The sequence below is a fragment of the Monodelphis domestica genome, chromosome 3, assembly GCF_027887165.1.
Source record: "Monodelphis domestica isolate mMonDom1 chromosome 3, mMonDom1.pri, whole genome shotgun sequence".
Lineage (NCBI taxonomy): Eukaryota > Metazoa > Chordata > Mammalia > Didelphimorphia > Didelphidae > Monodelphis > Monodelphis domestica.
Window position 1 is genome coordinate 530,936,771 of NC_077229.1, and position 24,967 is coordinate 530,961,737.

A 24,967-nucleotide genomic window follows, 5' to 3' on the forward strand; every position below is an offset into this window, starting at 1 on the left:
AGAAGTGCATTCATGTTTCGCTAGTCCTGCCTGCTTCCGGGTAGGGGAAGGGCGGGCGTGTTTCTCGTGGATCCCGTGTCCCTGTGTGGCTGAGCAGCTCACAACAGGGTTGTGGCTAGTTTAAGGTTATTTATCCAGGAAGGGAAAAGGCTTTCTGACGTTCTCCAAAGGCGCAGCCTAATCTCTAGTGTGCACCCCCTCCCCCAGGTGCTTTTGTTTTGTTTGCCTTTTTCATTTCCCCCGGATTACATTAAAAACCAGCTTTAATAGTCACTTTCTGAGAATTTTGAGTTCCAGATGAATCCCTTCTTCTGACTGACCCCCCAACCTCAGTCCTACCCCCCCCCCCCAAAGGATCCCATGTAGATGTTACCATGTAAACCATTTTCCGTATTAGTCATTAGTGGAAGAGAGGAGGAGGAAGATGCAGAGGTGGAGAAGAACAAGAACAACAGGAAGAGCAAGTGAGTCAGAACTACAAGTTTCCCCAAATAGTTTTTGTTACAGCTTCCCAACCCCCAACCCCCTATTATTTTAGGCCCGTGATGGTGAACCTGACTAGCATATCAGCACGGGTGGCATGGCCATGCCCCAACCTAGCCCAGGGGGGAGGGCTGTCCCATGAGCTGGCTCCTGGACAGGGAGTGGGGGGGGGGAGGGGTGAGCAGGGGCTGGGGCAGGTGGGTTCCCAGAGGGGTCTGCAGGCTGGCTAGGGTGGGGCAGGGCTGTGAGGAACTGATTACCAGACACTTTTAGCACCCTGAAAAATATAGCAGTGGCTCTATGTCCTTTTGTGAGAGGTATTCTCAGTGTTAAATAATAGCAAAATCAACAAAAGAAACAGATGGACAGATGAAGTTAGAAGCGCTTGTTTGGGCTTGAAGTGTTCGAAATACCAACCTTCACTGGCTGAAGATTTAGCCAGTGAAATTCAGCAACAAAAATAGTCACTAATAGGCAGGTTAGTTAAATAATCCCCCTCCACCTCCCTTATCTTAGTTCACGGCACCCCACACAAGTCAAATAATATCCAGACCAACAAAAGAAACCGACTGACAGTCACTGTATGTTACAGTTATACATTTTTGTTATGTGAACTATAAATATTGTGAAATTATGGTGGTTTTTCTCAAAGTGACACACTCGGTTTTTGGGTGATTTTGGCACACCGAGTGCAAAAGGTTGCCCATCACTGTTTTAGGCAAGGCTTGAAGACTTAGCATGGAGGATACAGTCTAGATAACATAGCCCTGCCATGCCTAAGGAGCCTCAGCTATGGGCTAGTGCAACCTCCCGAGATGAGGAACTCACCCTCCGACAAGGCAACCCAAGCCGTAGATCGATAGCCCAAATCAGGTCACCTGTTGGTTCTGCTTCCACAATTTGGAGGCAGTCGCCCCTCCCCAAAGACAAACTGAATTCATGGGAGTACCTATGAAAACCTTCCTCCACACAACTCTGTAAGAGGGTGCTCCAAATACTTTTACGTTAAGAGGCTCAAGTCGCATGGCCAATGCCGATTGAAGTCCCTGCCACAGGCCTCTCCCTCTTCCAGTTATTCAGCTGTCAAACTGATCTTCCAGAAGCACAGGCCTTCCCCCCATGCAGTAAATTCGAGGGGCCCCCATCTCCTTCAGAAACGACTATAAAATTCCACTTGGCATTCAAATCTATGTGATGCTCTTGTTTTGGGGTTGGTTTTCTCCACTGGTGTTGCCTCTTCACATCAGTTCAGCTCTCTGTATTCAGCGTGTCTGTCTTTCTTATCCCACAATACATGTCACTGCTTTCCCCAGTGAAAGGAATGCATTCCTAGTTCCAAATTGTTCTCCAGAATGGTTGAATCGGTTCACAACTCCGCCATCAGGGCTCTAGTGGAGACATCTGAAAGGTAGTTGGAACGGCAAGGGTGGAGGAAGCAAAGACATTGGAGAAGGATGGGTAGATTTGGGAATCATCAGCGTCTCTGAGATCAGCAAATACACAAGTATATAATGAGAAGAGAAGATAGCCCGGGACAGACACTCGAGGGGCACCTACAGTCAGAGGGCAGGAGCCGGAGGAAGACCCAGCAAAGGAGGCAGTGAAGACATAGTCAGAGCAGTAGGCTTTTTGGAAAGAATCAGCACCTAACAGCAGAGTCCCCATCTCCTCTGACTCATCCACTGAACTGCCCAAACCAGAAATACAAGGCATGCACGAACAAAAGGACGGAACCTGTCACTTTCCAAATGTCAATTCCTTTCACTGCCCTTGGTCCAGACATCACAATCCATGCCCAGTCAGTATTGTTGGGCAGGGAAAGATTTAGACCCCTACACTCTCAATTACTACTCCCAGCAGGGTTTCGAATGGATTTTGGATGGTGTTTGATCCTTAATTCATATTATAATGCAATTAAAAAATGGGAGCAGTAACTAAGCCTAAGGCCCTTTCATTTTCATGTCAATGAGCCCTCAAAATCAAGATTGTTTTGGATCCAAAGCCTCTCGAATTGGAGCTCTAAGTTCCCACCACAGTGTTTATTCTTTTCTCTAGTCAGCAAGAGGAGGACACAGTTAAGTCACTTCAGGAAGTAGGATAAGTTAGAGCATTTCCTTCCATAAGCCTAGGATGCCACCCCACAATTATACACATTATTAATAATGAAAATTAACATTCAGAGGGACCACACATGCAGAGCGTATGTGTGGGAATATGGACGAAGGAGACACATGCTGTGGAATAGCTGATGTCTTCTGCTCAGTGTGGTTTTTTACTGGGCCTGCTCATGACATCTTTTCCTGGTGTCTTCCTCCACTGAATTTTGATGGGCCATACTTCCCATATTTCCACTGGGGGCCTTGGGACTGCTACACATGTCATTTCCATCAGTGCATTGCTCTGCTAGTCTCTATTGTTCTCAGCTGAGTGGTGCTTTGAGAGCTGTTGGGCCTCTCCTGGACATTGTCCTTTATCTGCTGACTTCAGATGGCCAAAAAATAAATAAATTAATAATAATAATAAAAGAGACTTGAAAAGCCACTTGCCCAATGCAGATTTTTCATATTTTTTGATACAAATATTAATTTCTTTGGTTTATTAGTCCTAACTGAGTGGAACATATAAATTATTTCCAATGAACAGGTATTATTTTTATGAAAATTAGTCATTTATCTTTAGTATCAAATTAAGGATTTTAACATTGACTATTTTTCAGGCATTAACCACTGAGAGGTTTGAGAACTTTAAAGAATATACACATTCAAAATACAGAAACTTATATGCTAATTTTTTCAGTGTAATAAAAAATTCAAATGGTCAGTAAGCATTTATTAAGTACCACCTAACTCAGACACTAAGTGCTGGGAATGCAAAATGAGACTAAAGAGCAGTCTTTGCCCTCAAGGGGCGCACAATCTAATTGGGAAGACAACATGTGGACAGCTATGTACAAACAAGTTTTATACAGAATAAAGAGGAAGATAATTTAAACAGAGAAGTCATTAGAATGAAGAGGGGTTGGGAAAGGCTTCCTATAGAATATGGAATTTTACGGAGGGCCTTGGAGAAATATAAAGAAGTCAGTAGGTGAAGATGAGGAGGGAGAACATTCCAGGCATAGGACAGCTAGTGAAAATGCTAGGGAGGTAGGAGGTGGAGAATCTTCTGGGAATAGCAATGAGACCAGTGTCCCTGGATCAGAAAGTAAAAAAGTATATACTTGTGCCCAAAGGGCTTTAAAAGACTGCCTACCCTTTGACCCAGCCATAGCACTGCTGGGTTTGTACCCCAAAGAGATAATAAGGAAAAAGTCTTGTACAAGAATATTCATAGCTGTGCTCTTTGTAGTGGCAAAAAATTAGAAAATAGGGGGAGGGGATTATTGATTGGGGAATGACTGAATAAATTGTGGTATATGTTGGTAATAGAATATTATTGTGCTGAAAGGAATAATGAATAATAGTAATAATTAATTCCATCTGAACTGGAAAGTTATAGACTGCAATTGGTCCCTGTAAAGTGGGAGAAGGCACAGGAAGTAGCACAAAGATCTTTAAAAGTGGCAAAAACTTACTGTGACCGCCTTCTTCTGACCACCTGAATCTGGATCATGGAAGAACTGGGACTCTGGCCCTTTAACTGCATTTGGTAAGGCAGCTCTTGGATTTTCCCCTTTGGACTACCACATGGGTGAGTGAAAAGGCTGACTCCTTTCCTGGCTTCTAGAAAGATTAATCGCCAGAGGAGGCCACACTGGCTCCTCTGGCTGTGAGGGTACTGTGGTGGAGGGTTAGCGAGCCCTGCCTGGTTCAAACTGGGCCGGAGTAATTCTCTGCTGTGATAGGACAGATACCTTCTATAGCGACCGCCCACGGGAGTCCTACAGCATTTATCAGTAGTTAATAGGCTGAGGTGGAAAGAGGAGGCTAAGGAAATGGGAGAATAATAATGACGCCAAGACAAAAGTTGAAGCACATGGGGAGTAACGCGAGCTCCGAGGAGCTAAGAGAACAGGTGGGCAGTACCAACCCCTTGATACTCCTATGGACAAGAGAGTCTGAACATCAATAGGCTCAACTCCTTGGTGCCTCCTATAGCAATAGGAGGCACTGGGGGCGACTGCGGCGCTAGAAAAAGTGGGGAGTCTCAACTCCTTGGTTCTCCTATAGACAAGAGAGTCTAAGCCTTAGTAGGAGACACTGGGGACGTCCACGTCTCTAGGAAAGATATACAGAGAAGCAAGAGAGGTAAGAGGAGAGGAGGGTAAGGGGGAGAGAGAGGGGCAGTGAAGGGCGAGAGCCAGTAAGAGAAGGGGTAGAAAGAGAGAAGTTTCGCGCTTGTTCCCAGTATTTCTTGAGGGTTTTATGCACATGGCACACATACATGACATAGGTCATGTATGACACATACGGAACATGACATCGGTTTTAACATGGGTTGAATTGACAATGACGAGATCAAAGAGGTGGAGTTTAATCCATCCCGTGCTTTGCAAATGAGTGTACTCTGCGCTGAGGGCTCTAATAGAACCATGCTATGTCAATGACAGAACTCCGAGCTGAGGCAGCGCGGCCAAGGCCCAGCCCATGAATTTGCCCGTCCTTTGCTAGTGCCCAGGACTGTCCCTTTACCATCAAGAGGTCTGACCATGTGTCTGGTAGTACAATATCAATACCATACTTCCCAGAGGCCAGCATGCCTGGTATGCTACACCTTCTCTACCCTCTTTCTCATTTCTCTACTCTTTCCCTCTATTTTGTAAATGAAGCTTCTAAAAAGTCATTGACTTGCGACATATTAATTTCAGCAACTACATTCTGTTATACTTAGTCCAGCCTTCATTTTACCCTTACACTATCCACCTCCAGAGAAAGAACTGGGGGAGCAGAAATGCCAAAGAAAAACGTAGGACTGATCCCATAGTTTGATAGAGATGTGATTGATGTTAAAGGATCGCTCCACTGTAGACATGAATAACATGGAAATCAATTTTGCACAGTGGTGCACGTATAACCCAGTGGAACTGCTTGTCAGCTTCGGGAGGCAGGAGGGAATCATGAATCATGGAACCATGGAAAAATATTCTAAATACACAAGTACATACTTTATGACCAGCGACTGGCCTCTTCATTCTAGGGACTTAGAAAGAATGCCGTTCACATCCAGAGAAAGAACCGTGCATAGTTGGACTTGAACTTTAGGGAAATAATTGTCCTTATGAAATGGAGAAATGGAATAGAGTGGGAGAGATTTAAAGCAGGCAGAACCCCCAAAAGCTACTACAGTAGATTAAGCATGAAGGGAAAAGGTCTTATGCCAGAGCAGTAGCCGTGTCAGAGAAGGGGACATATTTGAAAAATGTTGCAGATAAAATGGACCAGTGTTGGTAAGAAATGGGGATAGGTGGAGGATGAGGGACAGGGAGGAGTCAAGGATGATAATAAGGTAGGTGGGGGGCAGGTATGTTTAGGAGGAAGAATGAATTTCATTTAGACATGTTGAGTTTAAGATGTCTATCGGACATTCAGTTGGGGATAGGTCTGAATGGTAGTAGGAGATGTGAGATTGGTGGTCAGTAGAGAGTTTGGGTCAGGAAAGAGATTTGAGAATTATCAGCATATATATATAAATATATATATATATATATATATTTATATATATATATATATATATATATATAATTAAATACTCGAGAACTGTAGAGATCACCAAGTAGTTTAAAAGGAGAAGAAAAGAGGCCTTAGGAGAGCATCCAGCATTTAAGTATCTACACTGCAGAGCACTGCTCTGAGTACGAAGAGAGTTGTGAAGTTTAGACCAAGTATATTTCATATATAACTTTTTCTGTTGTTTGCTCATATTTACCCCTTCTTTGCTCCCCATATTTGTCTGTGATCTTGCTCCTCTCATTTTTTTGGTTTTGGGGGCTTCGATCAGTCTCCCCTCTTGGAGGTTTGACAGAAAGTCTCTCCCTGCCATCTGTGGGGGAGGAGTGTTGTACTTTGAGCTTCCCTGTCCTCTGGAGGCTTTTGATTGGATTAAACTAAAGTCCAGAAGTCTGTGAGGGAGGGTTGTTGGAGTTTGGGCTTCCCTGACCTCTGAAGACTTTTGATGGGATTTAGTTCAGCTGGGTTGGGCTGGATGTGCTGTGAGGTCAAAACCTCCTGGGAGAGTAGAGCAATATGGAGGGTCTCAGCTGCTGTGACCAGGCTGCCTGCTCTGCACTCCCTCTCCAGCTCCTTCTCTGCCACCTGTGTTCGACTCTCTGAGCCTGGCACAGCCCTGCCCGCAAGGTACACCCTCCAGATCAGTGCCTTTGCCCGCCCAGAGGTTCCCGCTGCCACTGGAGGCTTAGCACTCTGGGTGTGTGTGTGTGTGGGGGGGTCCTGGGAACTTCCTTCTGCCTTCCCCTTTAACCCAAGTGTTCTCAGATTCCGGCTTTTGGGGGGGTGTACCTTTTGGATTGAGTCTGGCAGGAGGGTTCCTTGGCTCCGTCCTGTTGTTCGGTTTGATGTTCAGTCCCCTAGGAGCAGTCAGTTTGTGATCAGTAAGGAAGGGTTTTCAGAGGTCTGAACTTCTTCTCCTTCTAAGCTGCCGTCTTGACTCCCATGAGGAGGTAATTTAGAATAGCTCTCTTATCTGAAAGGAGTGTAGGTTGAGTAGTACTAAAACCCAAGTCTCATCTGATCTGGGAAAAAGAGAGAACAAGAGACACAATAAGAAGCATAGAAATCTTCTTAATGCACAGAAGTTCAGGAGGGAAAGGGGAGGAGATGAGGGTCAGGCTGGGATAGGATAAGGGAGGGATCTAGTAAAGGAAAGCCCCTTAAAGGACTGAGGGACTAAGAGAAGAAAGAGTAGATCAAGAGGAATGAGGGCAAGGGAATAAAAGGGAAAGCTATACAGAGAATGGAGTACATATCAAGAAATAAGGGGATAAGGTAAAGGGATAAGAGAGGGGACTCTTCGGATAAAATCAGAAAAAAGAAAGAAATTAAAGAACAAACAGTGAAGAAAATCAATTAAGGAAAATACACAACTACTAATTATGACATTGAATGTGAACGTGATGCATTCACTGATAAAATGAAAACCGCAGAATGGATCAAAAATCAAAACCTGACAAATATTTTGTTTATAGGAAACAGACTTAAAAATGAGAGACACATATTGAATAAAAAGAAAGGGCTGAGGCAGAATACACTATGCTTAAATGTAGAAAAGCAGAAATATTAAATGCAATTTTTGAGACTATACAATAAAAGTTGTACATAATATACAATAATAAAATATCAGTCAATTGTCAATGCTATAAAGTAAGCAAGTGAAAGAACAAATTAAAAATCCCCCAAAACACACCAAATCATAAATCCTAAAAATTAAATCTCAGATGAATTTAATTGAATGTAATAAAACCATTGGATTGATAAATTTTACAGTTATTTTTTTGAAAAAGTGAGAGAAACAAGAATCAATTCTATTAAAGATGAAAGAGGTCAGTATACCACTAATAAAGAATAAATTTAAGTAATCATTCAGAGTTATTTTACTCAATTATATGAAAATATATTTATCAAAGTAAAAGAGAATACTTACAAAAATATAAACTACCTAGATTATCAAAGCAAGAAATAGAATACTTAAGTTAACTGATTTGAGAAAACAAAATCAAACAAGCCATTAATGCACTTCCTAAGAAAAAAGTATCACAATCAGATGGATTTTAAATTAATTCTACCAAACATTTCAGGACCAAATAAACCATATATTTAGTTCTACCAAACTTCTATGGAACAAATATAATGCTGATACCTAAACCAGGAACAACAAACAGAGAAACCAAACCAGAAGAAGAAAATTATAGAGCAGTCTCAATAATGAATGTGGATGAAAAATTCTTAACAAAATACTAGCTACACTGTGAATGAAATGATTTATATTGGGGATGTAGGGATGGTTTAATATAAGTAAAATTATCAACATAATGAAAAAATATCAATAAGAAATGTAATAAAGAACTTGATTAAATCAATAAATGCAGAAAAGACCCTTGGAAAAACTGGACTCATTCCTATTAAAAATCATTTAAAAGCATATGTATAAACGCATATTTTCTTTGAGATGATGTGAAGAATATCCCTAAAATCATTAGTCAATATTATCCCTAATGGGGAGAAGATAGAAGTCTTCCCAATAAGGTCATGAGTGAAACAAGGATGCTCATTATCACCAATTTTATCTAACATAGCGTTAGAAATGTTCCCAATAGCAATAAGAGAAAAAAAAAAGAAACCAAAGGAATCAGAATGGAATAAAACTGTCTGATTATGGTACGATGGTATATGTAGAAAATCACAGAAATATAAGTAAAAGGTTAGTTGAAAGTATAAATGATGTTACCAAAGTATTAGAATATAAAATAAATCCACATAAATCACCAGCATTTAAGTATTACTGACAGTGCTACAAGAAGAGATAGAAAGAGGTACTCCACTTAAAATAATCACAGGTAGAATCTGGGAGAATATCTGCCAAACCTCCTTCCCCCAACAAAACAGGAACCACATGAAAATAATCATAAAATCCCCTTTACACAACTTTGGATTTAAATAAATGGAGAAACTTTACTTGTTTGTGAATGGACAAAGTCAATATAAGTAAGATGACAGTCGTACATGAACTAAACTACTTATTCAATGCAATCCCTATTAAATTACCAAAAAATATTTTATAGAATTAAAAAAAACATTTAGAAGAATAAAGATAAAGAATATCAAAGGAATTAATGTGAAAGGAAAACATAAAAGAATGTGTAGCAGTGCCATATTTTAAATTATATTATAAAGCAGGAATAATGAAAAATATCTGGTATTGGCTAAGAAATAGAAAGGGAGACCAGTGGAACAGAAGAAACATAACACAAAGCAGCAAAAAATTATATTAATCTGATATTTGACAAAACCAGCCATCCAAGATTTTGGGAAAATAAATCAATGTTTGATAAAAATTGCTAGGATAAATGGAAATGACTTTGGCAGACACTAGATAATAAACCAATAGCTTATACAGTTCACTAAGATAAGATCAAAATGATTATGTGATCTAGTATTCCTGGGTCTGTTTCCCATGAAGTTCAGGGAAAGAGCAAAAGAAACCATGCGCTCCAAAATCTTTATTACAGCCTAATTTATGGAGGCAAAGAGCCGGAAACTGAGTGGATGCTCATAAGTTGGAGAATGGTTAAAATTGTTTTTGGAATAGGATTGTGATGGAAGACTACTCTACCAAGAGAAACGAGAACAGACTAATAAAAAAAAAACCTGGGAAGAACTATATAAGATAATGAACGATGAAATGAGTAGAAACAGGAGAAAATGTATACCCAGAAAAAGAACTAATTCTGAAATAATGACCTGAAAAAGTTTCATTGTATGCCTTTGCTTCTGTCTGCTTATTCAAGGGGAAAGGTGGCAACATGAAAAAGGGATGAGGAAAAAAAATGAGGTAAACATCAAGCCACTGTTCAACAGATAAAGCAATTGCTTCTCCTTTCAAACAAAGCTTCTAAAATGTGTCTAAACTTTTTTTTTCTTTCCAAAGTTAAAAAATGAGAATAATAGAGAATAATAGAGATATTTTAGTGTATATTCAAGAACATAAGAACTCTCAAGTTGTAATGGATAGTGATCAAGGAAAACCTAATTTCAAGTCCTGCTTCTAATATAATAAACAAATCATTTCACATTTCAGAGTTCTAGACAATTCTACAACCAAAAGTGCTAATGCTGACCAGCAGTGGTAGAGAGTTTTGTAGGAGCTATGGGTTTTAGTTAAATCACCAGCCTTATACTTGTACCTAAATAAGTTCATATTTTTTTAAAAAATGAAATCATTATACCAAATACTATGATTTCCTTTTAGGTTGAAGAACAAAATAACAAGCCTCAACACAATGAAATGGAAACACTGGTGGAAGAAATTGGAGAAAAATTACCTGAAGATAAAATGACTGAAAAAGTTAATAAGTGGGCATTTAATGTAAAGAATCTTCAGTGCAATAACAGTGAAGAGAATAAAATCCCTGGGGAAGAAATTCCCAAAATGACCATAGTACCTGTGCACCATTGTTCAAAGTGGTAAGTATCTGAAAATATTTCGGTGGAGTATTTAAAAGTTAGTTCTCCTTGCTTTGAAAATCTGGATTCAGATTCATTGTACATTAACTTTAGTCTTGGTTGTTTTTTTTTTGTTTGTTTTTTGCCGAGAAAGAAGTAAAAACCCATGTATGCATACTTAATATAAGTGAGTACACACACACACACACACACACACACACATATAAAGTATCATCAGTTTCCTCTGTTCTGGAAATTGTAGAGCAGCAGATATCAATCTCTCAATAGAAAGAGTTCCCACCCCAAAAAATTAATTGTCTGTTTCTTTAGAAGCCCAGACAAATTTAGCTACATAGGATGATAATCTTGATTTCTACTCAATTGTTTTTCCTAAAACAAGCAGTTTTCATCTAGGTTTCCACTGAAAAAAAGGGAAGAAAAGCAACTGAAGGCAAACATGCTACTTAAAAATGATCAAAGAACAATTAAGAAGAAAAGAAAAATTATCTAGTAAAGATGCGGAGATGAAACAGTCATTTGAACTGGTTGAGAGTGACAAGGTAAATGCTTGTAAAGTTTTTATTAATGCTACAAAAGTTCAGTGGTTGTTATATGTAGTATAATTAAATTGGTTTCAATCCTACATAAATGTATATTCATGTATATATCAAGAAAAATAAAGGTGTTTCCTTTTTTAGCATTTGAATACAAAATTATAAGGTCTATAGGCAAGGAAAAGATAAGGTGGAGCCAGTGTTGGGGATCCAGTTTTGTTCTGGAAGGACAAATGCTCCCAAAGAATTGCAGCTCAGATCCTTTGTCTTAAGCTTTGAAAATGTTGATTCAAGGATGTTACAGATAGTGTAAGCAGGACAAAGGAATGGGCCCACTTGGGATGAGATTACAGACTCTCTCTGGGGATTCAGTTTGCTAGCTTTGACAGGAGTTTTGCAGGATGCCCTCTTCCCATCCTTGAGAGTTCTCCAGCCTCTCTAGGCATTGCAGGGGCTGTCCCAGTTTGAAATGTGGGGAAGCTGTTGGGAAGGGGCACAAAAGTGTCCAGTATGCCTTTGAGATGTTCACTCCTGTTTCCAGTTTTATCTGGTTTTTCAGGGTTGTTTGGATATTTAACTTTCCTTTCTCAGGCTTCCAAACTCTTTATCGATGGGGATGAAGTCATAACATCCTTCAAGTTGGCTCAGGTGATCCTCAAGTCCCTTCAAGCCTTGGAATGTCCAAACAACCCCTATCTAATGGGAGTAGCTGGGAAGCCCAGAGATTAATTAGTATTCTAATTAGTATTCTAATGGGCAATATCTGCTAACCAATAAAAACAGATCGAAAAGCTATTTAAAAAAGGATCTCAAAGTATTTCTAAGATTTTAAAACACCATTTTTCTTATGCCACCTTCGTCACTAGAATTTTTAGAACGATATTTTATTTGGTCATTTCAAAACATTGTTCATTGGAAACAAAGATCATTTATTTTTCATCCTCCCCCCCCCCACCTCTCCCATAGCCGACTCGCGATTCCACTGGGTATCGCATGTGTTCTTGATTCAAACCCATTTCCATGTTGTTCGTATTTGCATTAGAGTGTTCATTTAGAGTCTCTCCTCAGACATGTCCCCTCAACCCCTGTAGTCAAGCAGTTGCTTTTCATCGGTGTTTTTACTCCCACAGTTTATCCTCTGCTTGTGGATAGTGTTTTTTAGAGCCCTGCAGATTGTTCAGGGACATTGCATTGCCACTAATGGAGAAGTCCATTACCTTCGATTGTGCCACAGTGTATAAGTCTCTGTGTACAATGTTTTCCTGGTTCTGCTCTTCTCACTCTGCATCACTTCCTGGAGGTTGTTCCAGTCTCCATGGAATCCCTCCACTTTATTATTCCTTTTAGCACAATAGTATTCCATCACTAACATATACCACAATTTGTTCAGCCATTCCCCAATTGATGGGCATCCCCTCATTTTCCAATTTTTGGCCACCACAAAGAGCACAGATATGAATATTCTTGTACAAGTCTTTTTCCTTATTATCTCTTTGGGGTACAAACCAAGCAAGGCTATGGATGGATCAAAGGGCAGACAGTCTTTTATTGCCCTTTGGGCATAGTTCCAAATAGCCCTCCAGAATGGTTGGATCAATTCACAACCCCACCAGCAATGAATTAATGTCCCGACTTTGCCACATCCCCTCCAGCATTCATTACTTTCTTCTGCTGTCATGTTAGCCAATCTGCTGGGTGTGAGGTGATACCTCAGAGTTGTTTTGATTTGAATCTCTCTGATTATAAGAGATTTAGAACACTTCTTCATGTGCTTATTAATAGTTTTGATTTCTTTATCTGAAAACTGTCCCTTGTTCATTTATCAATTGGGGAATGGCTTGATTTTTTGTACAATTGATTTAGCTTTTTGTAAATTTGAGCAATTAGACCTTTGTCAGAGGTTTTTTGTTATGAAGACTGTTTTCTAATTTGTTGCTTTCCTTCTGATTTTGGTTACATTGGTTTTGATTGTACAAAACCTTTTTAATTTGATGTAATCAAAATTAATTATTTTTACATTTTGTAACTCTTTCTAAGTCTTGATTGGTTTTAAAGTTGTTCCCTTCCCAAAGGTCTGACATGTATGCTATTCTAGGTTTGCCTAATTTACTTATAGTTTCCTTCTTTATGTTCAAGTCATTCACCCATTTTGAATTTATCTTGGTGTAGGGTGTGAGATGTTGAACCAAACCTAATCTCTCCCACACTGTCTTCCAATTATCCCAAGCAGTTTTTTATCAAATAGTGGATTTTTGTCCCAAAAGCTGGGATCTTTGGGTTTATCATATACTGTCTTGCTGAGGTCACTTGCCCCAAGTCTATTCCACTGATCCTCCTTTCTGTCTCTTAGCCAGTACCAAATTGTTTTGATGACTGCTACTTTGTAATATAGCTTGAGATCTGGGACTGCAAGGCCCCCTTCCTTTGTATTTTTTTTTCATTATTTCCCTGGATATCCCTGATCCTTTGTTCTTCCAAATGAACTTTGGTCTGTTTTTCTCTAAATCAGTAAAGAAATTTTTTGGAAGTTCAATGGGGTATGGCACTAAATAGATGAATAAGTTTGGGTAGGATGTTCATTTTTATTATATTGGCTCGTCCTACCCATGAGCAGTTAATGTTTTTCCAATTGCTCAAGTCTAGTTTTAGTTGTGTGGACAGTGTTTTGTAGTTGTGTTCATAGAGTTCCTGTGTGTGTCTCGGGAGATAGATTCCTAGGTATTTTATTTTGTCTAAGGTGGTTTTGAATGGGATTTCTCTTTCTAGTTTTTGCTGCTGAGCTGTGTTGGAAATATATAGAAATGCTGATGATTTATGTGGGTTTATTTTGTATCCTGCAACTTTGCTAAAGTTATTGATTATTTCGATTAGCTTTTTGGTTGAATCTGTAGGATTCTTTAAGTAGACCATCATGTCATCTGCAAAGAGTGATAACTTGGTCTCCTCCTTATCTATTTTAATGCCTTCAATTTCTTTTTCTTCTCTAATTGCTACTGCTAGTGTTTCTAGTACAATGTCAAATAGTAGAAGTGATAATGGACATCCTTGTTTCACTCCTGATCTTATTGGGAATGCATCTATTTTTATTCCCATTGCAGATGATATTAGCTGTTGGTTTTAGATATATACTGTTTATTATTTTTAGGAACGGCCCTTGTATTCCTATGCTTTCTAGTGTTTTTAATACGAATGGATGTTGTATTTTATCAAAGGCTTTTTCTGCATCTATTGAAATAATCATGTGATTTTTGTTGGTTTGCTTGTTGGTATGATCAATTATGTGGATGGTTTTCCTAATATTGAACCAGCCCTGCATCCCTGGTATAAATCCTACTTGATCATGGTGGATGACCTTTTTCAGATCACTTGCTGGAGTCTTTTGCTAGTATCCTATTTACGATTTTTGCATCTATATTCATTAGGGAGATTGGTCTATAATTTTCTTTCTCTGTTTTTGACCTGCCTGGTTTTGGTATCCGTACCATGTTTGTGTCATAAAAGGAGTTTGGTAGAACTCCCTCTTTGCTTATTATGTCAAATAGTTTGTATAGTATTGGGATTAACTGTTCTTTGAATGTTTGATAGAATTCACTTGTGAATCCATCAGGCCCTGGGGATTTTTTCTTAGGGAGTTCTTTGATGGCCTGTTGGATTTCATTTTCTGATATGGGATTATTTAAGAATTCTATTTCTTCTTCTGTTATTTCCACAGAGCTCTGGTCTTTTCTTTGCAAAAATCTGGAAATCTTCTATTTTGTTGAATGCCCATACTTTCCCCTGGAAGTATATAGTCAGTTTTGATGGATAGCTGATTTTTGGTTGAAGACCCAGCTCTCTTGCCTTTCTGAAAATCATGTTCCATGCCTTACAGTCATTCAGAGTTGAAATTGCAAGGTCTTGTGTGACCCTGATTGGCATTCCTTTATATCTAAATTGTCTTTTTCTGGCTTCTTGTAAGATTTTTTCTTTTGCTTGAAAGCTTTGGAATTTGGCAATTACATTCCTGGGAGTTGTCTTTTGGGGATTTAGTGTAGAGGGTGTTCTGTGAACTCTTTCAATGCCTGTATTGCCCCCTTGTTCTAGAATCTCTGGGCAGTTTTCTTTGATGATATCTTGTATTATGATGTCGAGATTGCTATTTATTTCTGGCTCTTCTGGTGGGCCAATTATTCTCAGATTGTCTCTCCTTCCTCTATTTTCCAGGTCTGTGATCTTGTCAGTGAGATATTTCATGTTTTCTTCTAATTTCTTGGTCTTTTGGCTTTGCTTTATTAATTCTTGCTCTTTTGCAAGATCATTGTCTTCCAATCGCCTGATTCTGACCTTTAAAGCCTGGTTTTCCTTTTCAGTTTGGTCAAGCTGTTTCTGTAGTTGCGTTTTTTCGTGCTTCAGATTGTTGAGTTCCTTTTGCATTATTTCCCACTTTTCCTGCCAGAGGGCTTCCATCTTTTTGATCATTTCCAATTTAAATTCTTCAAGAGTTTGTGGAGAGTTTCCATTTCCTTTGGAAAGTTTCGGAGCATTTGCTTTTGTTTCCTCTTCTAGCTCCTCTGTATTTTGTATTTTTGCTCCATAAAATGTGTCCACAGTCACCCCCTTCTTCTTGCTTTTCTTGGTTTTTGGAGGCTTTTGCACTTCTGTACTATTTTCCATCTCTATCTGAGTGAGGAGGACTGGCTCTTAGTGTATCTGTCTGATGGTCTGAGGCTTTAGCCCCAGGCAAATTGTCTGTTCTCCACAGCTGCTCTGTCTTCCCAGGGAAGCCCAGGGTCTGCCCTCCCCTGCCTTCCAGCTTTTCAGGTGTTACTGCTCTCAGTTCCCTCCACTTGCTTCTCTGCTGCCTTACTTCCATGCTCTGAGCCTGGCACAGCACTGTCCGCAAGGTACCTCAGTGCCTTTGCTGGCCCTGAGGTTTCTGTTCTTTCAGAAGACCCTGCACTCTAAGGGGGGGGGGGAATCCTGGCTTCCCTGAGCTCTGAGAGCTCCTGATTGGATTAGGTTCAGCTGGGTTGGTCTGGATGAGCCCCGAAGCAAAAAAACTCTGCTGCAGTCTGTGTTGGATGCCCTGAGACTGGCCCAGGTTACTTTCAAGGTAAGTCCTTCGCCCTTCGGAGCAACCCCTTTGCCGGCCCTGAGGTTTCTGTCCTTTCAGAAGCTCTGAGGGCTCCTGATGGGATTAGGTTCAGCTGGTTCCCTGAAGCTGGAACCTCCTGTGAGATTCAGATGGAAGGACCCAGACAGGGGGCTACAGGCTCCCCCCATCTCTTTCTGTTTCCTTGCCGTCTGTGTTGGGGGCTCCTGAGACTGTCTCATGTTGCTTTAAAGGTGCATCCTTCAGAATAGCCGGGCCTGAGGCCGTTTTGCCAGCCCTGAGGATCCCGCTGCTGCTGTGGGCACAGCTCTCTGGGTTGGGGGGATGGGTCCTGGGACCTTCCTTCTGCCTGCCCCTTAAACTGGCATGTTCTCAAATTCTGGCTTTGGGGGGGTGGGCATACCTTTTGAATTAGGTCCAGCAGAAGGGTTCCCCGGGTCTGTCCTGTTGTTTTGAATTTCAGTCCCCTAGGAGCATTCAGTTTGTGATCGGTAAGGAAGGGTTTTCAGAGGTCTGAACTTTTGCTGCCTCTAAGCCACCATCTTCCATCACTATAACTTTTAAAAATAAGTCTCAAAGTAGAGAGGCAATGAGTCTGGCATAGGGTACAGAACTGGCCTCAATTGCAAGCAGAGCTGAGCTCAAGTGTTGCCCCTGACAGATCCTCCCTAGTGTTATTCTGGGTGAGTCCGTTTATGCTGGGCCACCAGCATCAAAGTCTCCAAAAGCTTCCCACAAAGTTCACAAGTGGATGGCTCTATGAATTTCAACGCACTGCTCTCAGCACCTCACTATGACTCTAAGTTGCAGAAAAGAAGTCATCCTACACTGGTAGAGGGAGTTTCCTCACCTGAGCATTCTCTGGGCCAGGGAAATCACAGGTTCGGGCCCCTTCTCTCTCCCTTATATTCTGCTATACCTCATTCGCCAGTCTTTCAGGAAAGTTTTTTTGTTCTCAAGAAACGATAGCCCTCATAAAGTTAAGATTCTCTGATCTATTCCACATGGAAGAAAGGCAGAGTCTTAATAGGCCAGAGAACTGGACTAAATGTACTTGTAATACAAAAGCCAGTAAGAATGAATTAGGTGAAAAACATTGTCACCAGCACAAATGGGTAGAAATATAAGAAGAGAACATTTTGTCTGAAAAGATAGAGGCATTTAAGGGAGCTAAGCTTCATTTGGGTCAGTGGTGGTGTTTGGCATCCAGAAAAGCAAACGTATTTTTGGATTGCTTTAAGAGGAGTAGAGCTTCCAAGACCCTCTCCCTAACTGTCACCCATCCTCCTCAGAGCTCTCCTGGACTACTCTGTTCACCTGTGGCTACTGCAGAATGAAGGTAGAAGGTCAACAGAGGGATAGCAAGCATGATGATGAAGGGCCTGGAGTCTATCCATGATAGATGAGGATGAATCCAAAGAACTGGAGATGATCATCCTTGAGAAAAAAAGACTCAAAGGGGACATGAAAACTACCTTCCAGTTTTTGAAGAAGAGTCACCGAGAAGAAAAATCATGCTTGTTCTTCACCCCAAAGAACAGAACCAAGAGCAATGGCTACAAGTTGCAAAAATTCACATTTTTGGGGTTGTCATAAAAAAAAAATTGCTAACAAATAGGACCATCCATGAGTAGAATGAGCAACCTTGGAACATGATGACTCAGGTGACTGGAAGAAAGGAGCAGGCTGTGGAAGGGTGCAAGCTGGTTCCATATATCTTTAGCCTCCACGTCTCCACCTCCAACCTTGGCTTTAGCTGGAGAAGATTTGACACTAGGGCAGTTGAGCTCAGCAGGTCAGCTCCAACAGGCTAATCAAAGATACAAGCAGAGCATGTAAGAAATCCTTTCAGGTCAGCAAAACAATCTCTCAGATTCAGCAGACAAACAGAGGAGCAAATGAGTAAACAAGAGAAGAAAAAGAAGGAAATTGCTATTGAAAACTTCTATTTTGATAAAGAACAGATGGAACAGAGGAGGATCAAGGAACATCAAGCAAAACCTAAAAAATCTAAGCAATTAGACTCAGGCTCTGGAAGAGTTAAAATAAGGATTCAAAAAACAAAAAAGGCTAGTTCAAGAAATTTCAGAAAACAAGAACTTAAAAAGAAAAACAGGTCATCTGGAAACAGAGTTACATGAAAAGAACAATAAAAAAGTGCCTTAAAACCCAGAGTTGACAAGCTGGAAAATGAGGCAAACTATTCTTAAATGATGAAAGGAATGACTTAAAAAGAAAAATAGATCAAAAGGAAAAGAAGGATCTAAAATTCATGGATGAAATTCAGTCTTTAAATATTAGATGTGAATAATTAGAAGCTAATGGCTTCACAGGCATCAAGAATCTATGAAAAAAAATTCAAAGAATGAAAAAAAAGAAGGAAAGATGAAACATTCATTGAAAAAAATAGAGATGGAAAATGGAACCTGGAGAGACAATTTAAGAATTATTTAAGTACCCCAAGTACATGATAAAAAAGGACTAAACATTGTACTACAGGAAATTATCTAAGAACAAGGCCCAGATGTCCTTGAACAAGAGGGCAAAATAGCTACCAAAAGACCCCACACATCACCTTCTTTAAGACCTGAAATGACAACTCCCAGGAACCTTATAGCCAAGTTTGAGAGCTCCCAGATCAGGCTGAAAATATTCTAAGCAGCTAGAAAGAAACAATTCAGATATCCTGGAGCTCCAGACAGGATTACACAGGAACTAGAAACCGCCACACTAAAGGATGTGAAGGCTTGGAAGATGGCATCCTGGAAAGCAAGGGAACTGGGTCTACAACCAGGAATCAACGACCCAACAAAACTGACTCTATCTCTTTCAGGAGAAAGCATGGTCATTGAATAAAATGGAAGCCATCCAAGCATTCTTGAAGAAAAGATCAGACATGAACAGAAAATCGGAGGCCCAAGTCCAACATAAGAGAAGCATCAGAAGGTAGATGAGAAAGAGGACAAAGTGAAGGACTTGAGTAAGGTCAAAGGGCTTATGTTCCTATACAGAACGGTAATATCTCTAAGTCTTAAACATTGCTATCATTGGTTTCCTCTGTGCAAAACTTTTTCATTTGATGTCATCAAAGACATTCCTTTCACAGTTGGCAGTGTTCTCCATCTCCCACATGGTCCTTCCTTACCCACAGATCTGACAGGAATACCTAATTCAGTCATGACTTCACTCTTTATACAGAAGTAGTTTTCCCATCTTGAATTTATCTTGGTGTAGGGTGAGAGAGATTGATCCGAACTTAATGTTCCCATACTGTGTTCTCATTGTCCTCGCAGATTTTGTCAAATAGTGAGTTCTTGTTCCCAAAGCTAAGGGCCTGCGGCCAATCGAACACTGGCGTATTGGGGTCATTTGCCCCTCGTCTATTCCACTGTCCCACCATTCTCTCTCTTAGCCAATGCCATATAGGTTTGGATGACCATTGCTGTATGGTACAGGACGGTTTAAGATCTGGTACTACTAGGCCCCTTGCTTCCATTTGTTTTCGTTATTTCACTCGAGATTCTTGAAATGTGTTCTGCAGGATTCATTTTGTTAACCTTTTCCCTAATTCTAAAGGAGCACTTTTTGCTTGTTTGATAGGCACGACACTGAAAAACTAGATTAATGGGGGCAGGGCAGTCATTGGCATTCTATTGGCTTGTCCTACCCAGGAGCATGTAACAATGTTCTTTCCATTTGTGTGGATCTAGTTAGAACTGTCTGGAAAGGGCTTTGTAGATGAGTTCATATGATTCCTGTGTTCATCCTGAAGATATTCCCAATTGCCTCGAGTGATTTGAAATGAAGCTTCTCCTGCTGCTGAGCTGTGTCGACAAGACGTGGAAATGCTGACGATTTACGTGCCTTTACTTTTCATCCTGCAGCTTTGCTAAAGCTGTTGGTTATTTCCAGGAGCTTTTGAGATCTTTCTTTGATTCTTCAGGTAGAGCATCTCACCAACTGCAGAGAGGGAGACTTTGGTCTCCTCGGTGCCTCCTTGAATCCCTTCCATTTCTTGGTCTCTAAATTGCTGCTGTGCGTGTTTCTAGTACGATGTTAGTGAATAGAGGGGAGAGCGGGCATCCTCGCTTCACTGCCGATCTCAGTGGGAAGGTCTCTCACTTCTGCCCACTGCAGACGATCATCACGGATGGTTTTAGGTATATATTCTCTATGGTTGTTAGGAAGGGCTCCCATATTCCTACCCTTCCTAGGGCTGTCAGGAGGATTCTAAGGGGAAAAGTGACGATATGAAAAAAAGGACGAGAAAACACAATGAGGAAGAAGCCGAGCCACTGTTTCAAATGTTGAAGCAAGTTGTTCTCCTTTCGAACAAAACTTCTAAAAATTCGTTGTTATTCTTTCCAGAGCTGAAAAAATTAGAATAAAGAATACTATAGATACGTGAGTACATTCCAGAAGCTAAGAGCTCTCCAGGCATTATTGATAGTGAGCAGGGAACACCTGTTTTCAGGTCCTGCTTCTGGTATAATTGACTAAGAGCTTTGGTTATTAGTTCCATCATAGGTCTTATATTTGTACCTAAATAAATTCACATTTTTAAAAACTAAATAATTATACCAAGTCCTATGATTTCCCTTAGGCTGAAGAGCAAAAGAACAAGCCTCAACACAATGAAGTGGAAACACTGGTGGAAGATATTGGAGAAAAATTACCTGAAGTAAAATGACTGTCAAAGTTAATAAGCTGCCATTTCATGTAAAGAATGATCCTGGCAATGAAAGCGAGGAGGACAAAATCCCTGCGGAAGAATCTCCACAAATGACCGTTTCTTCTTCCAAGGAATCTTCAGCACTCGGGCACCATCGATCAGTGGGGTCAGTTTCTGAAAATCACTCAGTGGAGTATTTCACTATCACGGTCTCTTTGCCCTGAAAATCTGGGTTCCGATTCGTTGTACATGAACTGCAGTCTTGGCTGGTATTTGTTTGGTTTTTGCCAAGAAAGAAACCAAAACCCATGTATGCAGCTTCTGTAGACACAGACACAAACACACACATATGAACGGATAAATGACTTTCAGGTTCTTTTATTCTGGAAATTGTAGAGCAGCAGCTACCAATCACTCACTGGAAAGAGTTTCTTGACAGTGAAAGTCGACATGAATCTGTTTCCCCTCATAAAAGTCAACTTTGTTTCTTCAGAAGTCCAGACACATTTAGCTACATAGGATGACAATCTTGATTTCTACCCAATTGTTTTTCCTAAAACAAGCAGTTTTCCTCTAGGTTTCCACTGAAAAAAGAGGAATAAAGGCAATTGAAGGGAAACAATCAGAGAACAAATAAGGAGAAGAGAAAAATCATATAATAAAGCTGTGGAGATAAAACAGCCTTTGGAACCTGCTGTACAAGCTTGGGCCATGGAACCAAGACCAGGAGGAAACCATTTGACGCAGGTAAAGTGGAAATTTAGAGTCAGTATTTCCATCTTTGCTCGATATGGACTATGAATCGGTGTCCTGGGCGAGAGCAGGTCAGTGGCTGGAAAGTTGTATTCGTGCTGCGAAAGGTCAGTGGCTGTCAGGTGGAGTATCATTCGGTTGGGTTCGATGCTACACGAATGTAGGTTCATGTGTAGATCTAGAAAAATAAAGGCGTCTCTATTTTTAACATTCGAGTGCGCTGTTGCAAGGGCTATAACCATGGAGAAGATAAGGTGACACACACTTGCAGTCACAATTAGAGAAGAAAAAGAATTGGAAGGTATTAAAATAGAGACCAAGTTATCCCTCCTTGCAGATGATCTGATGGTCCACTTAAGGAATCCTAGAGAATCAACTAAGAAACTAGTGGGAAAAAACCAGGGATGTTAACAAAGTGGCAGGAGAGAAAATAAACCCACATTAATCATCAGCATTCCTGTATGTTCCCAACACATGTCAGCAGCAACAGGTAGAAAGAGCAATTTCCTTTAAAATCGTCCTGGACAATCCAAAATATTTAGAAATGTATCTGCCAAGACAAACAAGGGAATTATATGAACACAACTCCGAAACACTTTCCACATATAGATATAAACGATTGAGAAAACATTAATTGTTCATCGATGGGATGAGTTAAAATAATAAAAATGACAATCCTACACAAATTAACTTCCTTAGTCAGTGCCATACTTATCACACTACCAAGAAACTTTTTTACTGCATTAGAAAAAAACTATAACAAAGTTCACGTGGATGAACAGAAGATCAAGAATACCAAGAGAAATGATGAAAAAATGTGAAGGATGAGTGGCTAGAATTACCAGATCTTAAACTGTACCATAAAGCAGTGGTCTTCAAAACAATTTGGTACCAAGGGACAGAGGAGAAGATCAGTGGAATAGACTTAGAAAAACTTACCTCAGCAAACCAGTGAATGAGGACCCCCTAAAACCCAGGTTTCAGGATAATTTCTGAATAAAAATAGACTCTTTGACAAAAAAACTACCAGGAAAATTGGAAAACAGTATCAGAGAGATGAGCATTTCACACTACACCAAGATAAACTCAAAATGAGTGAATAATTGAATGTAAAAAGGAAACTATAAGTAAATTAGGTGAACACACAATAGTATACCTGTCAGATCTTCAGGAAAGGTAAAATTTCAAGACCAAGCAAGAGTTAGACAAAATTGCAAAATGTAAGATAAATCAATTTGATTACATTAAATTTAAAAGGGTGTTTTTTGTACAATCGGAACCAAAGCAACCAAAATTAGAAGGGAAGCAAAAATTGGGAAAAAACCTTTAAAACAAAATCCTTTAACAAGGGTCTAATTACTCAAATATCTAAGGAGTTAAGTCAGTTGTACAAAAAATCAAACCATTTTCTAATTGAAAAATGAGCAAGTGACATGAATGGCAATTTTCAGATGAAGAAATCAGAACTATCTATAGGCACATGACAAAGTGTTCTAAATCATTTGTAATTGGAGAAATGAAGTGCAAATCAACCCCCCCCCCCCGAGGTATCAGCTCTCCTAGCATATTGGCTAACATGAGAGCAAAGGAAAGTCATAAATGTTGCAGGGGATGTGTAAAATGGGGACATGAATGTACTGCTGGCGGAGTTGGGAATGGATCCAACCATTCTGGAGGGCAGTTTGGAACTATGCCCAAAGGGTGCTAAAAGCCTGCTGGCCCTTTGATCCAGCCATAGCCCTGCTGGGCTCGTACCCCAGAGATTATTATTATTAATAATATGAATGTGTCTTGGTCCACCCAGGAGCATGTGATGTTCTTTCCACTTGTGAGGCTTTAGTTATACTTGTGTGAAAAGGGCTTTGTAGATGAGTTCATATGATTCCTGTGTTCATCCTGAAGATATTCCCAATTGCCTCGAGTGATTTGAAATGAAGCTTCTCCTGCTGCTGAGCTGTGTCGACAAGACGTGGAAATGCTGACGATTTACGTGCCTTTACTTTTCATCCTGCAGCTTTGCTAAAGCTGTTGGTTATTTCCAGGAGCTTTTGAGATCTTTCTTTGATTCTTCAGGTAGAGCATCTCACCGACTGCAGAGAGGGAGACTTTGGTCTCCTCGGTGCCTCCTTGAATCCCTTCCATTTCTTGGTCTCTAAATTGCTGCTGTGCGTGTTTCTAGTACGATGTTAGTGAATAGAGGGGAGAGCGGGCATCCTCGCTTCACTGCCGATCTCAGTGGGAAGGTCTCTCACTTCTCCCCACTGCAGACGATCATCACGGATGGTTTTAGGTATATATTCTCTATGGTTGTTAGGAAGGGCTCCCATATTCCTACCCTTCCTAGGGCTGTCAGGAGGATTCTAAGGGGAAAAGTGACGATATGAAAAAAGGACGAGAAAACACAATGAGGAAGAAGCCGAGCCACTGTTTCAAATGTTGAAGCAAGTTGTTCTCCTTTCAAACAAAACTTCTAAAAATTCGTTGTTATTCTTTCCAGAGCTGAAAAAATTAGAATAAAGAATACTATAGATACGTGTGTACATTCCAGAAGCTAAGAGCTCTCCAGGCATTATTGATAGTGAGCAGGGAACACCTGTTTTCAGGTCCTGCTTCTGGTATAATTGACAAACCATTTAGCCTTTCAGGGTTCTAGGCAACTCTACAACCAGAAGTAGCTAGAAAGATGCTGACCAGCGGGTAAATCCAAATGATTCAGGGAGATTTCCTTGGGAAACAATAAGGTTCAGCTGCCAAAGATGATCATCTTGAATGCTTCTAACCATGCAGGGGTATTTCTTTTGCTTTGTTTCACCACTGTAGTTGTGAAAGGTTTCCTGTAGATACAGGCAGGTCACTTGTTAATCACGTAACTCCAATTAATTCAGGGAACATTCCTTGGATACAGTCAGATCCGCCGTGGACAGCCAATGATATTCAACACTTTCACCATGCAGGAATGTTCCTGTTGCTTTGTTTCAGCAATATTGTTGTGAAATTTTTTTCCTTTGTTTCAACACATGCAGTTGTGCAAGTTTTGTAAATGTCTGGTCAGACCAGTGAGCTTTCCTGGATAAAAAAAGGTAGATCGTTGACATCTGCAGATCTTGAACAATCCTATTTTTAAAAATCTTATTTTTCTCACAATTTGTTAGAAAGCGTTGAGCACGGGGGCAGATAGGTAGCTCAGTGGATTGAGAATCAGGGCCAGAGATGGGAGGTCCTGGGTTCTAATCAGGCCTCAGACACTTCCTACCTGTGTGATCCTGGGCAAGTCACTTAACCCCCATTGCCTAGCCCT

At 40.3% G+C, this 24,967-nt stretch overlaps 1 long non-coding RNA gene across 2 annotated transcripts; it reads left to right on the forward strand.

Annotated features, from left to right (window-relative positions):
* Positions 1 to 24,685, forward strand: LOC130458555 (uncharacterized). Of its 2 annotated transcripts, XR_008917968.1 has the most exons (5): positions 1 to 464; positions 10,405 to 10,619; positions 11,013 to 11,158; positions 20,848 to 21,082; positions 21,494 to 24,685. It is a non-coding gene; the product is annotated as an uncharacterized LOC130458555 (long non-coding RNA). The 2 variants fall into 2 exon arrangements; XR_008917967.1 differs by having other exon boundaries at positions 20,848 to 24,685.
* The last annotated feature ends 282 nt before the right edge of the window (positions 24,686 to 24,967 follow it).